Source organism: Loxodonta africana, chromosome 21 (genome assembly GCF_030014295.1).
Source record: "Loxodonta africana isolate mLoxAfr1 chromosome 21, mLoxAfr1.hap2, whole genome shotgun sequence".
Lineage (NCBI taxonomy): Eukaryota > Metazoa > Chordata > Mammalia > Proboscidea > Elephantidae > Loxodonta > Loxodonta africana.
Genome location: NC_087362.1, coordinates 14,527,946 through 14,544,698, shown reverse-complemented (window position 1 = coordinate 14,544,698; position 16,753 = coordinate 14,527,946). Strand labels below are relative to the sequence as shown.

Genomic DNA, 16,753 nt, shown 5'->3' with positions numbered 1-16,753 from the left:
AGCACTTTAAATTACAATAAACATTTAATAAATATTGAAAAAAAAAGTTCCTCCCTTCTAGTCCCCAGAAAGATGAGAAAGCATGGGGGATGGCAGCATCTAGAGCTTGTGTTTAGCATCTAGAGCTTGTGGAGTTAGGCCTCTTCAGATTTTCAAATTACTGGAGAGTTTTGGGGAGGAAATCATGAAGCCCTTTGTTACTCTCCCAAATGCTTTGGCCAAGTCTTCAAGGATATTCAAAACTACTAGAAAAGATTTTTTTGATGACCTACAGAAAGGAGCTTCTACTAAGCATTTGAAGTGGGCTCAGCTGGGAGTCACTCCTCCAACTTCCCTAAAGATAAATCCAGAAAAAAAAAAAAAAAAAGATAGCCATGTAAAAATCTTGGCCAAGGGGCCAGATAGGGCGGAACACTTATTAAATGGCAGCTGACAGACGGCAGCAGAACAGCCACAGACCCATTGCTACTATCCGAGGTTGCCATGTTTTAAGGGCTAGAATTCAGTGGTGATAAGTTTCCGAATGCTGTAATGGTGATTGGGTTATAAAAGCCTTTAGCTCTACTTCCTCTGTGATAGCAGAGTATAGCTCCTGGTTTCTGCTGCCACAGGATCCGCGTGCTACCAAAGGAATCTCAAACGGTGGGAATTATCAAAATGTTCTCAGTCCCTGTGCTGACAGTAGGAATTTTTGTCAGAAAGCCCCTGACTGCAGCTGTGACACACATCATCAGGCCCCTTGCTTAACTCCAGAGCTGGAAGACTTGGTAACTTTCAGAATTAAATTACCTGTCACTTACTTGGTGGTTGCTATCCTGTGAAAATTGCATTCATCTGTTGAATACCACTGTCTTTCTACTTTAAGTTCCTCTGAGTCCTAAGAATGTAGACACTTCAGCCTTTTATAATAAATGTAGCTTCCAGGAGGTGTCCACTTTGATCTTAAAAACTGCATTTGCCTTCCTGATAATAAAAGAATGGTTACCCAAGCAGCTAGGAGCAATGTATCAGCAATTCCATTATCTGGGCAGTTACCTGTTCATAAACAAACATGCTTTAGGCTAGAACTTGCTTCTCGGGATATAAAGACGTGAGAGACACAGAAGGAATATATCGCGCTAGCAGTCTTTCCTGTTCTAGGAGGCTGTGTTTGGTTTTCTGTGGGAGGAGGGAGAGGAGGCTGAAAAGACAGGGAGAAAGGAACTGCAGAGTAGCATGTAACTGTACAGCAAACCCCAGGATTTCTCATGTAACATAGATCCAAAAATTATCTTTCTGTAGTAAGCTTTTTTTTTTTTTTTTTAGTAAGCTTAGCAAATGTCCTAAATTAAAAAACCTGGACTCTCTCGTTGATTTCTGCCACTACTTGAGTTTCCATGACTAACTACTGCCTAGAGCAGTGTGTTTCTACATGTAAGTCCTGTGAAATTAGTGAGGCATGTAAGCAGTATTTAATTTTTAATGAGCTGAACTGAACTGGATTGAATTGAAAATATCAAAGCATTATACAAGTTTGTAATTATTACATAAGTGTTGTTTCTTGAATATTTGGTTTCAGTTATAATGCTAGAGGTGGAGATATTTAGCCTGGAAAAGAAAAAAAGTTTCTTTTTTTCCCACCTGGAAAGGAACAGGCATGGTAGCCATACATGATACAGGGCGGTTGCATAAACTATGCTTCTTAACATGGGTTACATGGAAAATTTCAAAATTCACCAGCGTTATGAGCATCCAAAATTAGGAATCAAGACATTCAACAGTTTAACTGCTGTCAAAGGAAAACTCAAGAATAACTTCAAATGCTAAGAAAGATTTACTTATATTGCAAAAGATCCGTGGTGGTGAAGTGGTTAAGTGGTACAGCTGCTAACCAAAAGATCGGCGGTTTGAATCCACCAGCTACTCCTTGGAAACCCCGTGGGGCAGTTCTACTCTGTCCTCTAGGGTCGCCATGAGTCAGAATCAACTCGATGGCAATGGTATACTCCCAGAATAGAGAGAAAATGCAATATTTATAGTTAAAATTATTATACGGCAGTCACAATTCTGATTGAATTGGATAACACTTAATAGACATTCTTGTCTTTTGATAAAGAAAACCAAAATGTTCCCATTTTTCCCATCACAACCGTATATCAGGATATAAAGCTCGTAGGGAATTCTTGGTATCCATGGCCTTGAGAAGGTTTCCTTATTCCTGGATTAAGCCTTTTCTCGGTGACAGAACGTAGTATGTTCCTTTAGCCATGATGACAGAGAAGATATCCATTTGCTTTCTGACCACTAGCTTACTTCTTCAAACTTACTTATCTCAGCATCTAAAACTTTAGAAAGGACCAGAAAAAATTATCTTGTCCAACTTCCCTCTTAATGTAAGAGACCAGCAGACAATTTCCAGGACAGGTGACCAGTCTCTTCTGGAACTCTTCAGGGAGTAATATTTGCTACCTCAGAAGGCAGTCTACTCCATTAGAGTGATTGACAGAAATCTTGCCCTTGTAGGAGAAAAAAATCTGCCTCACTGATCCCAAATTGGCTTACTTGAGATATAAGAAATGTCTAATTCCTCTTCAATTATAGAGCTGTTACAAATATTTGAAAATAATTACCATGCCTGTTCCTCCCCGGAGGAAAAAGGAAACTTTCTTTTATTTTCCAGGTTAAATATCTCCAGTTCTAGCATCACGTTTTCCAGGTCCTCCGGGATCCTGTAAAAGTTCATGCTCTCCGATGTAGTTGTTCAATAGATATAAATCCACTTGACAGCTGCAAGTTAACCCACATTTCTCCAACTTGTCCATAAGGCTAGCATGAAACATTCCATCCAGTAAGTACCTCAGGTACTTAGGCCCTAATGCACCTGGACATTAATGTAGAAATAAAGTTAATTTCTAGGACATTTCCACTCCTTCCTAGAGATCATGCTTCCCTTTGCTAAAATATTCAATTTTTGCTAAATATTCTATTCAGCAGTCCATTCAAATTCACAAAGTCACTGTGTTTCCCAGAGCCCACCTCTATCCTATCTTTGAATTGTGGCAAGATTATTTTTTATGCTGCCAACCTTCCTCAGATAAAAAAAAAATTTTTTTTTTTTTTTTTCTGGATAGATCTCCACAATTCCTCACAGATTTCTAAAACTTAGAATTTTAATCAGCATGGATGGAATTCTCACACACAACCATTATTGAGAACTGATATTTTCTAATTTGCACCTACAAATGCCGTCAATATCCAAAATGTAATAAACAGGGAGAAAAATCTCATAGGCTGCAAATTTCCATTTATTCTTTCAGAAACTTTATCTTCATGGACACATCATCTTGAAGTCAGTGATCCCTCATCTAGGTCTCTTTCCTAGTCTGCAAATATCCCAGGGCATGGATACCAAGGGCCATGAGCTGTTGCTAGGCTTCAAGTCAGCACCCGAAAAAGAAAGGTCAGATGTTGACTCCTTGTGGTTGGTTCTGCAATCCACCCACCAAACGCCCAGTGCCGTCGAGTCGATTCCGAATCCAGGAGTTTGAAAATGGGTAAAATTCTCCCTCTCTATTACATCATTGTATCACTATTGCATGGAAGTGAAAAGCCTTCCACGGATTTGCAGGCAGTGCCGTTCTGTGTTCTTCCAAAGGACAGAGTTAGGTTCTTGGTAACTTCCTGACTCTCTTTCCTATACAAGTGTGTAAGGAACGACTGATGCCAATGTCATGTGAAAGTCACTACCTCTTGGGTAACAAAAAGAACTTTTTGCTGAATTTGGAATGCAGAATAAAATCAGAAGTAACATGCAAATGATCATAAATTCATTAAGCTAGGAGGAACCTTCGAGATAATTCAACCTCTCATTTTTATAGAAGAGAAACCAAGCCCATAGAGTCTAAGTGACTTATCCAACGTCACAACTAATTAATATAAGAGCTACTGCTAAAGTCTGGGGTTTCTGAATCACCATTCTGTGATACTACCTCCACCTCATCATTGTGGGGGGAGGAAATTAACAGTTGTTAAATGTCTACTACCTCCATGAGTCAACCACTGGGCTAGGGAATTTACATGTGCAATTAACACATTTAATCCTTACTTCAAGTCTACAAAATAAGTAATACCATCCCCATTTTTATAAATGAGGTATCAGCAATTTGGAATAAGAACTCAGGTCTCAGGAATCCCACTATTCTACAGAATTTTCTGCCTCCCTTTGTACTCAGAGAAGACGCATTCTTCTAGGGCTTAAGGAATAATCATGTTCAAACAGAAAACAGCTTTTTCAAAGAGTATAACCGCTTCTTCCCCAAACTTAGCAATGCGTGTTGCTAAATCAGTATCACGAAGCAAAAGACATCACTAGCCTTCACCTACCCTTTCAGCCAACCTTGTTTCAAGACATGCGCAGGACACTGGGTTAAATAAAATCATTCCAGGGCTGCCTCATACAGATGGGTTGTGCCTGCAGAAGGGTGTGCAGTGAAGAAGGGTGAATGGGGCTGAGATCCAGCCAGTCCCCTGCTCATATGCCATGGATGGGGCGGATTACCCAGTCAGCAAAGTAAACCTCTGCTTACCTTGCTGATGGGGTAGTCTGCCCCGTCAAGGATGGTAAACTTGAGAAGAAGCTTCAATTCTGTAGGAAGGTACTGCTGGGTTGGGAGAGAGACAGCATACCTAGAAGCAGAATCTTTGATGCAGTGAAAAAATGTCAAATTATTCACTACGGATGATCTGGTAAGCAACGTAAGCACCGCACTTACCTTGTCTATTGGATAATCTACCTCTGGCCGTGGGCCCTGGTGGTCCAGTGGTTAAGTGCTACAGCTCCCAACCAAAAGGTCGGCAGTTTGAATCCACCAGCTGCTCCTTGGAAACCCTATTGGGTGGCTCTCCTTTGTCCTGTAGAGTCGCTATGAGTCATAATTGACTCAACGGCAACAGGTTGGGTTTTGGGGTTTGACCATGAGCCCAGGCTTGGGACAACGAGCCTAAGGGAAGAAGCACTCTTTTTGCTTGGGAGACACTGAAGTTTCACCTTGTTAATGCAAAGAAAGGAACGACAGAGAGTGTGTTGTAAAATGCATCTGGCTACTTGATCTCTAGAATGAACAACACCTTATTTATTGCATTGATTGGTATTCAAAATTATAAATCCCACGCGAGTAATTTCAGTGAGGGCATGGAAAGTAACTTGACTTACTCAGAAGTTAGAAGTAAAGATAACCTCTTTCTCTCAAGACTCTTTTCTCAAAATTGGTCACCCAAAATTTAATCAAAATCAGTGAGTTATGCAAGGGATTCTGCATGGAGAAAGAGACTGGTCAACCTATGAATTTAACAGAAATGTAAAGTAAGAAGGACGACTTTGTGGGGTGTCTTAGTTATCTAGTGCTGCTTTAACAGAAATACCACAAGTGGATGGCTTTAACAAAGAGAAATTTATCTCTTCACGGTAAAGTAGGCTAAAAGTCCAAATTCAGGGTGTCAGCTACAGGGGAAGGCTTTCTCTTTCTGTTGGCCTTCTTATTAATCTTCTCCCAGACTAAGAGCTTATCCAAGCAGGGACCCTGGGTCCTTTGGATGCACTCTGCTCCAGGCACTGCTTTCTTGGTGGTAAGAGGTCTCTCCTCTCTGCTTGCTTCCCTTTCCTTTTTATCTCTTGGGAGATAAAAGATGTGTGCAGGCCACACCCCAGGGAAACTCCCTTTCCATTGGATCAAGGATGTGACCTTAGTAAGGGTGTTACATTCCCACCCTAATCCTCTTTAACATAAAATTACAATTACAAAATGGTGGAAAACTACACGACACTGGGAATCATGGCCTAAACAAGTTGACATGTGTTTTGGGGAACACAATTCAATCCATGACAGGGGGCTTCTCCACTTTCACCTCTGGTCGATACTGCTTATCTTCCCTTTTTTTCTGTCCAGCCCTGATTGAATCCTCTCTAAAGCCTGGGTTATCAATTTGATAGAGTGGGAGGATTTTGTTCATGTCCTACTTCTCAAGGCAGGTCAATATTCTGAATCATTTTGCTATAATCTTCAAGCAATTGCTTTCAAATTCTGCCCCCATTCTCTTCAAAAAATCAGATTGGTTCATATAAACTACGACAGTAATTCTTGCTTTGGCCTCAACCACCCAATTCTCTGTGATTGAGGTATTCCAGATTTCGAATTGTAGTCTCAAACTTTTGAGGGGGCTAGGTTAGCAAATAGAAGGAGCCCTGGTGGCACAGTGGTTAAGCGCTCGGCTGCTAACCGAAAGGTTAGTGGTTCAAACCTACCAGATGCTCTCCAGAAGAAAGATGTGGCTGTCTGCTTCTGTAAAGATTTACAGCCTTAGAAACCCTATCGGCCAGTTCTGCTCTGTCCTGGAAGGTCGCTATGAGTCAGAATTAAGTCAATGTCAATGGGTTTTGGTGGGTTAGAAAATGCATTCATCAATTTCATCTTCATATGAGTTCTAGGAGAGTGATATTAGACTTTAGCTCTACACAACCTCAACCACAGATCTTGCTTGAACTTCACATTATTCCAGAGGCTCCTCAATTAATCTGACTTAGTAACATATTCCGTTAAGGTTATGTAGTGTGGAAACCCTAGTGGTGTAGTGGTTAAGTGCTATGGCTGCTAACCAAGAGGTTAGCAGTTTGAATCTGCCAGGTGCTCCTTGGAAACTCTATGGGGCAGTTCTACTCTGTCCTATAGAGTTGCTATGAGTTGGAATGGACTCAAAGGCAGTGGGTTTGTTTGCTTGTTGTTTGTTTGTTTGGGGTGTATAACATAAATACTCACGTTTATCTGTCTAGTACTTAACCATATGTAAAGCCCTTCACCTATATTATCTAACTGTCCCCTTGTAATGATTCTTTGGTGTAGGTAAAGTAAAGTAGCTATTGTTAATTTTCCAGTTTTGCAAATGAAGAAAGTGGCAACTTAATTTCTTTATTAAGCATTTACCATAAGTAATAAGAGGCAATATCAGGGCTCAAATCAATGTCTTCATTCTTTTTTTGGATTTCAAATCTTAGGTTCAATTAATAATTATATAGGACTCAAACCAATGCCTTCTTTCTTCATTTAGACTTTAAATCCTAGGGTAATCAATTTTATTTTTCTCCCCTTTGAAGAGATACTTAGGCATCCATTAAGTGAAGTAGTTTTATCAATTAGTGTTTCACAGTGAGTCCTTAATAAGATTAGGAAAGGAAACAGATTGACTCATTCCTCATACTGTGTTCTTATGGGTAGACCAAGTAAGGCTGATAGGTTGGAAATGTCAGCTTTCAGTTACTTCCTAATGAAGGGAAATGTCAACAATGCCAGCTTCTGTTCTGTTTATAACAAGATCTAATTCAATATTTGACAACCGCAATAGGACAAAGTGTTTAGGGAAAAACACTGTCAAACTTCTAAATGGCGTCCTCATCTACAGAGGGTGAGAATAAAGGAGCAGAAGTGGCTCTAGTGTCTTAAAAACATTGATTAAAATCAATCTCTATGGAAATTTTTTTCTTTCTTTCTTTCTTTTTTTTTTTAATGGAAAGTAAAATGCTGTAACAGACATATTCCAAAACTTGTTCACTACCCATCTCTCCCCATTAGAGCTTCTCCACACTTCTCGGCTCCAAGACCAAGTCTCTGGGGGGATCACCAGCTCATAAACAAATTCACACCAAAGGATCGTGACAATATCTTTTCCTTTCTCAGGATGTGCTCACCAGAAACCACTATTTCTTTCCTCCTTCTCTGTGATATGAGCTTCACCTCAGCAGGATGCTCCCTAGTACTTTCCCCTTCATTTAGCACCCAAAATAATGTTAAGAACATTGAGTCCTAAATTAAGCTACCACAATTATTCTAGTGATGCCTCCTGCTTTCTTTATTTTGTCCTGATCTCTTGATATATCTGGGTACCTAGGGTGGCTTTGCGTTTTAGATCACCTTTCCGATTCCTGATCGTCTATTTGGACTTTTGAACCTCTTTTTCTGTCACCAATCCTTCTAAGGGTCATTCATTATATATTTCCTTGGAGGAGGGAATGACGGTCTTGACTAAAACCAGGTCTGGTATGTTGTGCTATATTGAAGGGAAGTGGGACCTACTCCTCGATCCTGTGATAGATTTTTGTCACTGTCTACCAATCACCCAGCACTGTGGTCCCAGTGGAACTCCAGAACATCCTTTGCCCTCTGCACTAACCTTTCCATGACTTTGTTCTAATTACCCCCAATCTTTGTTTCTTTGGTCACATCTCCTCTTGAATCTTGAACTTCTGGATCTCATTCCTGGTCTCACTTCACTCCTTGCCGAATTAGTTAACTCCTCTGTAGCCAGGCTAGAGACTGAATTTTTCATCCCAACCAGCAGAATGGGAAGCATCAGCCAATTACCTCTCAATTTCCAGCACCATCCAGTAATTATCAATAAAAGTGCACCTCCAAAAAAAGACCAGACTGGAGAAACCCCAAGAATATGGCCCCTGGACACCCTTTTAACTCAGTACTGAAGTCACTCCTGAGGGTCAGCCTTCAGCCAAAGATTAAACAGGCCCATAAAACAAACAATAACACACATAGCTCAAACGTGCAGGAGACTAAATGGCACACCAGCCCAAAGGCAAGGACAAAAAAGCAGGAGGGGACAGGAAAGCTGGACAAATGGAAATGGGAAACCTAATTTCGAGAAGGAAAAGTGTTGACACGTCGCGGTGTTGGCAACCAATGTCACAAAACAATATGTTTATTAATTGTTTAGTGAGAAACTAGTTTGCTCCGTACACCTTCATCTACAGCACAATAAAAAAAATAATAATAATTAAATAAATAAGTGTACCCCTTAAGTCTCCATGTACATCAAGGAATTGTGGAGTTCACAAACTTGGATTTTTGACATTATTTGTTGTTCATTTATTACCAGTTCTTTCAACCATCACTCACTTTGTTCTGCTTCACAAACTGGTGTCCTGAATCCATCTGGTAGACTAATGTGTGATGACTGTTTGCCTTGACTGCCTAGATGTTACCTGCTTCTAACTACACTCGCTCCCAGGCTAGACTCCATTATGTGTCCTTGGTGGTTTGAACCCAACCAGAGGCACCTTGAAAGTCCTGGTGATCTGCTTCTGAAAGTTCACAGCTTTAAAAACCATGTGGAGCATACTCCTGCTCTGCTGTCCCCTTTACTTCCTTTCTCTACTCAACAGCTCCTTTTTCTTCATCATTACTAACTCTTAGCATGTAAACTCCCTGAGGACAGGGAGGACTGTTTTATTCAGTTTATTCAATGCTACATCATAGCACCCACTGCTTTACGTATTGTGGACACTCAATAAATATTTATCAAATGGATGAAATAAGTGCTAAATTCCAGAGAAGGAGTACTAAGAGAAGGCTTTGCATATTTTAAGAAAGGGTGACAGTTTTTCAGAAAAGGGTATTAGCTGAGCAGAATGCTGTGGCAGGTCTCAGCAGAGATTCTTATACGGGAGTGAGGGAAAATAAAGCTGTGGATACCATACTACAGAAGGCCTTTATTCTATATGTAGAAGGGGGAAAGATGATAAAGGAATGTTTGAGCAAAAACAATCTGGTAGCAGAAGGCCTTCCAGGAACCATTTACATTACGAATGACAATTAAAATCACTTTTAAAACCAAGCAGGAGATAACACCTTTAACAAAGAGGATAGATAGTCTCTTAAAAAGGAATAATACTGCTTTTTCAGTTCTGTCCATTTCTAATAAACACCAAGACAGCTATAACAATTTAGGGCTGTTCAGATTCTAGACACCAACTAAAGCTAAAGATGGTGGAGGAAGCAATAAGGTGGGAGGGATTGAGCCAAAAGTCCTTGCTTTAGGGCAGGGCTGGGATGGGCCAGTTGGTTTGGTAGAGATTGGTCTTAGAACTGGAGGGTATATAAGTATAACAAGCCTGGAGATCATACACAGATTGTAAGGTCTAGTTAAGAAAATGAAACTGTTAAGAAGAAAAAAAAGAAAATTGATAAATGAGTCAATTACAGTTAACAGGGTTTATTGAGAGAGACACTGTTCACAAACAGGGAGCACTCCCAACTAAAAATGGTGAGGGAGTGTGAGTTTGCACAGTAACAATGCCCTTTTAAAGCGTAAGGAAAAAAAAATTAAACCCGTTGCCACTGAGTCACAACCCTATAGGACAGAGTAGAACTGCCCCATAGAGTTTCCAAGGAGCAACCGGTGGATTCGAACTGCCAACCTTAACCACCAGGGTTTCCCCTTTGCTTTGATTGATTAATCACATTTAATTTTCCTTTTGTTTTGGAAAAGTTGGTCACTGAACGCTAAGCTGGTTTGTCTTTATTGGAATAGCATTGCTAACTCATGCTGATCAGTATTGCTAACTCATGCTGTTAGGGAAAACCTCCTTAAGTTTTGATTCTGTGTAAAGCTGTTGTTTCTTGTAAATTGCCTTGTGACTAATTTTTGTTTGGCTTTTGGCCCAGGGAAGCCGTTTTAACTTTTGCCTATATAAAAATTTTTAACAAAACCTTAAACATTCAATGTTCAGATCAAGCCATGAATGTTTATATTGGAAGAAATGATAAAAACTAGAATATGAATCCAGAATCAGTGGCAGTTGTCTGATGGCACAGAGCTGAAGCTAGACCTAAGGCAAAGAATCAGGGCAAAAAAGTTCGTAACTTGACCCAAAGGGCTGGAGAGTGGGCAGTTGAAAGTCCTGAATTACTCTGCCACCGCACTGTTGGCTGCCAGGGCTATCAGTCAGAGCCAGCTTTCAATGATACATACATATATATACACATCAATGTGTATATATATATACACACACTCCTGGGTGTCACATGTATACACACACATATTTACATGTAAATAGAAGTATATATGCATATATATACATATATACCTTTTAAATCACTTCCAAATATTTTTTAAAGAAGGTGAATACATACAAATAATAGGAAATAGAAAGACATAAAGCCTGACTTTGATTCTATGCTGACTTCTGAGGTGGGCAATCTTGATTCAGGATCACATGTGACAGTAAGTGAAATTGTGCTCAGAGATGGAGTCATGTATGTATGACTACAAAGAGACTTTGTAAATGAAAAAATTCCCTATCTCAATCCTTCAATAAAATTCGAGCAAAAATAAAATAATTAAATTAAAAAATAATTCAACACACATACTCCCCTTGGTGCAAATAGAAGCGGATGATATCAGAAAAGTAATATACTTTTATTAGTTTACGTGACTGCCTCCTCGCATCCACAGAGGCATTGGTTTTAGCCAAGACCATCTTCCTCTCCTCCAAGGAAATAAATAATCAATAAATAATGGTTACAAAGCCAAATGGCAAGGACAAGATTTTTTTTTTTTTTTTTTGGTTTAATACTTTTAAGGGAAGATCCTTTTGGAAATATTTTAGGAAGAAGGAATACTTGTGTTTGTTCCTTGGCAGGCCAATAAAATTGGACAAAGTCAACTCTTGAGAAAGAGAGATTGCATAGCACAACTCACTGTAAAGGCAAATGCCCAGTGAGGAGGGAGGGTCTCGGGCTGCCTGGGCAGTGGAGATCTACCTTCTCTGGATTGCAGTTTCTTTCTGATCTGCAAGGGACCTCGAAGACACCTTCCAGCCCTAATCTCCTTCAGTTTTGGAACTCCATGGCAATACCAAGAGGTGTGCTGTTTCTGTCTTCCTCTCACATTTGGCTTATTCTTTGGTCAGTGGATGTGAGCAGGCAGAGGGCCTCACTCAGGATACTGCTCCTAGAACTAGATAGAGAGACAAACAGTAAACTCTTCCCAGGTCCTGCTAGTGAAGCTCAGGAGAGCTGGAGAGTCAGGAGGCCGGAGTGTTCCAGGAGAGACTGGATTGGGAGGGAACCTTGTCCTGGGCTTCTAGAAGTAGTACACAAAGGAAGACACTGAATACAGACAAGGATGAAAGTGTAAAAGAGAGAAATAAGTAATTACATGAGAAGCCAGAAAAGAGGAAGCAGGTCTGAATGCCCTCTAATGAAAGGCAAGCAGGGCCTGTGACCACATTATGCAGTATTGCCATGCCCCTCCCCACAACCTATCCCTCACCAACTCCAAAAGTTTAAAAGCTGATGAAGAATACAGTCTTGCTAAGTATTTTTTTCTTTGTTAAACACTCCTCTTAGTTATCTAGTGCTGCTATAACAGAAATACCACGAGTGGATGGCTTTAACAAACAGAAGTTTATTCTCTCACAGTCTAGGAGGCTAGAAGTTCAAATTCAGGGCACCAGCTCCAGGGAAAGACTTTCTCTCTCTGTTGGATCTGGGGACTGGTCCTTCCCCTGGAACTAGGAGCTTTTCAGGGTGGGGACCCCAGGCCCAAAGAGCATGGTTTTCTCCTGGCTCTGATTTTTGGTGGTAGGGGGTTCCCGTCTCTCTTCTTTTATCTCTTGTAAGATAAAAGGTGATGCAGACCACACCCCAGGAAAACTGCTCTGGTGTTGCATTCCACCCTAATCCTCTTTAACATAACGTAATCTTTCCTCTTTAACCACAGGCAGAGATTAGAATTTTCAACACATAGAAAAACTCCATCAGATCACCAAATGGAGGACAACCACAAAATACTGGGAATCATGCCCAAGCCAAGTTGACACTTATTGGCCGGGGGGGGGGGGGGGGAGGACACGATTCAATCCATGACCATGGCTTTGTTTGGAAATAGAGTCTTTGAAGGTGTTATCAGTTAACATGAGGAGTAGGGTGGTCCTAATCCAATTGAGTGCTATCCTTAAAAAAGAGGAAAGAGACAGGTATTGTCTCTTTGTAGGTGTTAAGATACACCTACAAGTCAAGGAACACCAAGGAATGCCTGGGGCTACCAGAAGCTGAAATAGATAAGGATCCTCCCCTAGAGTCCACAGAGAAAGCAGGACCTCGTAAGGAAGACTAAGGGTCTACAGCTGGTTGAGCTGCTTGTAGCAGAATGGACCCAACAGCAGCCCAGGCCCACCCACTCTGCTTCTCTTCCCACAACATCTTCTGCCTGCACGTGGAGAACCTATGGATGCATAAAGATGGCTGTCTAAACCCACATATCCAACTTCATCCACACCCTCAAAGAATAGCTGTCATTTGGCCACTCCTCAGCCCTGAAGATATAAACTTCAAGCCACAGGAAGGTAGACCCAGGGAAGGGGATCAAAGAAGAGAGCCCCACAGGCCTTAGAAGTAGGCCCAGATCATTTGCAGGGTCTCAGGTGTCCAGTTTACAACAGGTATGCAAGCTTGGTAGGCACATCCCCTTGACCCAAAGGACTGAAAACCCATCCTGTGGGTAGGGGCATAGACAAAAAAGGCCCAGAGCACAGCCCCTCTTTCCTAGACCCGAGGTCACTGGACAGCAGCATCCCTTGATCTTGTCAATTAAAAGTATCTTCCTCCTGATCCAGAACGGTTGCCCCCATGGAGCAACAGTTAAGCACTAGGCTGCTAATCAAAAAAATGGCAGTTAGAATCCACCCAGTGGTTCCCTGGGAGAAAGACCTATGGGACAGTTTTCCTGGGAGAAAAGCCCTATGGGACAGTTCTGCTCTGTTACATGGGGTAACAGTGAGGCCGAATTGACTCAACAGCACCTAACAATTACAGCAGTCAATTCCCAATTCAGCCTCAATCCATTCAAAACCCACATTCCTTATCGGGGTAGTTTTCCTTTCCAGATTGCTCTGCTCCGTTGTCTTCTCCTGTCTCTGAATGGCATCATAATGCTAGAGATAGTCATGGGCAGGGAGCAGGGTCATCATCATCGGTGCTTTGTCTTTCTCAGCTACCTTCTGCTGAATTCAGGAGGAATGGAGCTCATGCTACCCTTAAAAGGAAGCTTTGTCCTCATTGGACCCCTGCTGTAGTGTCTCTAGCTATCACGTCTCCATCTGGTCTCTTGGCACAGTATGACCACTCTCCCTCTGACGTAGCCCAATCTGACTCGCCTCCCTCTGACTTAGCAAGTTCCAAGTTCTTGCTAAGTACTAGCCACGGAGACCCAGCTGTATGCTCCAGCTGATTCCTAGCTTTTGTCCATATAGCCCCAGACCTCGGAGATGGGTCCCTTCACCCTTCATCGTGGCTACCCTTGTCAGATCCTCTAGTTCTCAGCTCCCGTCTACCTACTGCTTGCCCGTCCTTACAGACATGCAAGAACTCTGGCGCTCCTCCCCACATGTGCAGGCTATGTGGAAATCGGGGCCCTATCTCAGGCCCCCAGATGGCCCAGTCATTCCATACCACCTGGAATGGCATAGAGCATTCTACAAAGAGGTATCCCCTAACCCTGAATTCTAGATAGGAAGTGGGGACAATCCCTGTATACTGCGGGATTCCAGAACTGATCGAGAGTCTTTAGCACCCCGCCACACCCACACCCCCAAGCTGAGCAATGACTTTCTTATCCTTGGGGGTGTCTTGTCTCTGCCTACATTTAGCAACAGAAGCATCAGCCTGAGTGGGCAGAAAGCAAAATGCATCAAGAATTACAAAGAAGAAAATGTTCATCAATAATAATTTATTTCAAAAATATTATCCCACTGCACAATTTTTTCAATATAGTCCTTAAGTGCCAGACTAGAGAATAAAAATTAAGCAACCCTTGACTTGCCCATTAAGCACTAAGAGAAGGAAGAAAAGCGTAAACTACACTGAAGTGCACCAGCCCCAAGTAAACTCTGGTTATTTTGGCAATTGCTTTCACTACACCCCACACCCTAGAAAGGGGCAGCACTCCTGTTACTCTATGTCATTCACTCACTCATTCAAGGCACATGGTCAGCTCGGCCATTCAAAGGAAGAATGTTGGAATCTCGTACCAAGCATCCAAACACAAAACCAAAACCAAGTGTCTAGTCGATTCTGACTCATGATCACCCCGTGTGTGTCAGAGCAGCACTGCACTTCATAGAGTTTTCAACGGCTGTGATTTTTCTAAAGTAAAATTTTTTTTTTTTTTTAGATCACCAGGGCTTTCGTCTAAGATGCCTCAGAATGGATTCAAACTACCAAACTTTCAGTTAGTTGCTGACAGCTTAACCATTTGCTCTACCCAAATCTATCAGTGTCTTTTCTTCAAAAATATGATGTGATCAGCACGATTTTTTAAATCAATATAAAAAAGAAAAGAAACAGTGGACAAAGACACTTGTTTTAAAAATCTAATTACCCCCAAAGAGATTTAAGAGTAGAGTCCATCCAAAAACTAGAACAATTTCTGTGGAAAATGAACAAACAGAACCCCATGGAAATTTTAAATATGACTAGGAAAATAAAAAGTTCAGTAAATGGACTGAATAATAGCATGAACAGGGCTAAAACCCAAACTGGCAACCTGGAGGATAAAGTCAAGGAAGTGTCTCCTACTGTATTGTAATGCAAAAAGATAACAAGAGGGAATGTAGGAGAGGAAAGTTACAAGACAAGGGAGATGAAGGCAGGACGCTCGCCATCCATCTGAATGCAGACTTAGACCCAGAAAACATAGATAGAGCGGGCGACAGGGGCTCAGGTCCACAAGAATGTCAGCAGGGAGCATATCTCCTTGCCACTGTGCACAGTGACTGCTGATAACAAACCTAAATAAGTATTTGTTGAATGAAGAAAGAAATGAGGGGTGAATGTTCACAGAAATACCCTGTACTAGATCTTTCCTTGCTCCCATCTCTCAGGATGTCATTGCTTCTCAGACCCTGATGTCTGTTGTCTACTTTCTGACCAGCACAATGAATAACGAAGTTAAAATATTTACCAGACAGGGCAGCTGGGGCTGGGATGCGCAGAAGAAAGATTCTTCTTACTTCTAAAAAAAAAAAAAAAGCCAAATCCATTGCCATCAAGCCGATTCCAACTCATAGCTACCCTATAGGACAGAGTAGAGCTGCCCCACCGTTTCCAAGGAGTGCCTGCTGGATTCAAACTGCCGACCTTTTGGTTAGCAGCCTAGCTCTTAGCCACTGTACTACCAGGGTTTCCTTCTTACTCCTAGCAAAAACACACTAAGGAGGTTCGAGTGCCTACAAATGAATTGGAATAACATATTACAACAATTTACAAATCATAATTGAACATTTTGCTACACTTTCCTTTTTTTATTTTTCAGAAAATAATAGGTAATAGGTTTTTCGTTCAGGTAATAGATTTCTGACTTGCTGATATGCTTCTAATCTGTGCTTCTTTGTCTCTCAAATTTAACTCGGCACACCCTGCGAACTGCCTTGTAGTTAATGTGATATATTGTTCATCTTGGTCTAATGAATAGTTTCTTCCAGTTTTATTTGAGAAATTCCCTAGAAGTTATGGATAATTAGCCAAAATTTGCAAAAATAAATTAAAGAAATCTAATTCTGTAAACAGTGCAGAGACTAAAACATGAGCTGTAATTCCGGAAGGCTGAAATAACTTTTTGAAAGACGCTCCAATAAATATGCATACATCTAGCATTTACACACATTCAAATATATTCCACAGAAAGACCATTTTCTCAGCTGAAGTCACATCAGAGCACAAATAATTTTATCTTTACTAACATAATATAATGAATTAAACATTCCCATTACCCTTGAGTCAACTCTGGCTCATAGCGACCCGATAGAACCAAAACCAAACCCATTGCCATCCAATTGATTCCAGCTCATAGCGACCGCATAGGACAGAGTAGAGCTGCCCCACAGAGTTTCCAAGGACTGCCTGGTGGATTCAAACTGCTGACTTTTTGGTTA

The 16,753-nt window shown here is 41.2% G+C and overlaps 1 protein-coding gene across 1 annotated transcript in view; it reads left to right on the top strand.

Annotated features, from left to right (window-relative positions):
* Positions 1–16,753, top strand: part of GALNTL6 (polypeptide N-acetylgalactosaminyltransferase like 6) — a 1,380,753-nt gene that overhangs the window by 1,139,459 nt on the left and 224,541 nt on the right. The gene's annotated exons all lie outside the window — the stretch shown is intronic.